At 40.6% G+C, this 1,654-nt stretch overlaps 1 non-coding gene across 1 annotated transcript; it reads right to left on the reverse strand.

Moving 5' to 3' along the window:
* Nucleotides 1-239: 239 nt before the first annotated feature.
* LOC125165001 (U6 spliceosomal RNA) lies at nt 240-342 on the reverse strand. Its single transcript, XR_007151910.1, has one exon. It is a non-coding gene; the product is annotated as a U6 spliceosomal RNA (small nuclear RNA).
* Between the last annotated feature and the right edge of the window lie 1,312 nt (nt 343-1,654).

The raw sequence follows: 1,654 nt of genomic DNA on the forward strand, positions 1-1,654 counted from the left end.
AAAAAAACCATACACATACTTAGTTACTTCTACATGTGACTGCTGTGTCAAGTGTGTGTTATAAGCAACAGGGTGGTTTCGATATATGCAAGATGATGGGAGCTATCCAAAGTGTGGTCCCTTAGCAATAATACAGACAAGGGTCAAGAACACATCACTCACAGTCTGAATAAATGAGAACTGTGTTACTTATTTAACATTCATATGTCCCTGATTTCCTAGCAAATTCCTTTTTTTTTTTTAATATGGAATGCTTCATGATTTTGTGTGTCATCCTTGCACAGGGGCCATGCTAATCTTCTCTGTATCATTCCAATCCTAGCAAATTCCTAAATTCATGGATTCTGCCCAGAAAGCAGACCAAATGTTACGGTTTTTCTTTTGAAATATGGTCACTATTACAATACACCATTAAAGAATGTCCAGGCTGTGACTTGACTTTCAGTATCATTCCACTGCTTATACGGAGATGTAAGAACATTGACCTTAACTGCTTATATGGTGTTATTATTATTATTACTATTGCTGTTATTTTATTCATCTTTTTCCAAAACTGGAAGAGTGTGAAGTTGTGTGCATACGCTGGGGGGAGAAGGAATGAAGAAACAGAATGATATACAAATCAAATTGACTAACTGCCATATTTAGGAAAAAAGCAATCACTGTCACATTCTATTGGATGTCTTTATGCTTATACACAATTACCAATATTAAAAGGCAAAAACATTAGGAGTGGGAGAATGATGACTGCTTATTCCATTTGAAAAGGACTCTCCATTCCTTTAAAGAGTCCATTTATGGGGCATCTGGGTGGCTCAGTCGGTTAAGCATTCAACTTCTGCTCAGGTCATGATCTCATGGTTTGTGGGTTCAAGCGCGGTGCTGACAGCTCAGAGCCTGGAGCCTGCTTTGCATTCCGTGGCTCCCTCTTTCTCTGCCCCTCCCCCACTCACCCTCTGCCTCTGTCTCTGTCTCTCTCTCTCTCCCAAGAATAAATAAAAACCTTACAAAAATAAAAATAAAAAAATAAAGACTACATTTATCTGTTAAACAAAAATGTTGAGGCTCCCACCTCTTAAAATCTATCAAAACACCATCATGCTCTACGTTTCTTTCTGTTACTGAATTTTGAAAGTATGTATGTTTTGAAATCGCTTCTCTCCTGTGGCAGAGAAGACTGAATGGAGTCCATGTCCATGTTGACGATTGTGGCTTCTTTTTTTTTTTTTTTTTTAATTTTTTTTTTCAACGTTTATTTATTTTTGGGACAGAGAGAGACAGAGCATGAACGGCGGAGGGGCAGAGAGAGAGGGAGACACAGAATCGGAAACAGGCTCCAGGCTCTGAGCCATCAGCTCGGAGCCCGACGCGGGGCTCGAACTCCCGGACCGCGAGATCGTGACCTGGCTGAAGTCGGATGCTTAACCGACTGCGCCACCCAGGCGCCCCGACGATTGTGGCTTCTTGAGGGCAGAGACTGTCTTGTGCATCTCTATGTGGCCATCTCTGCATCTGCCTGGCACACAGCAGTTTTTCAATGACTGGGTAATTTGAATTCTTTCCACTTGCCATTACACTGTTGAAAAACAGTGTATATTGAAGGTGAGAAACTTTCTCTTAGAGAGAAAAAGTGCTTAGAAATAGAAATTATTTG

This window comes from Prionailurus viverrinus, chromosome B1 (assembly GCF_022837055.1).
Source record: "Prionailurus viverrinus isolate Anna chromosome B1, UM_Priviv_1.0, whole genome shotgun sequence".
Taxonomy (NCBI): domain Eukaryota; kingdom Metazoa; phylum Chordata; class Mammalia; order Carnivora; family Felidae; genus Prionailurus; species Prionailurus viverrinus.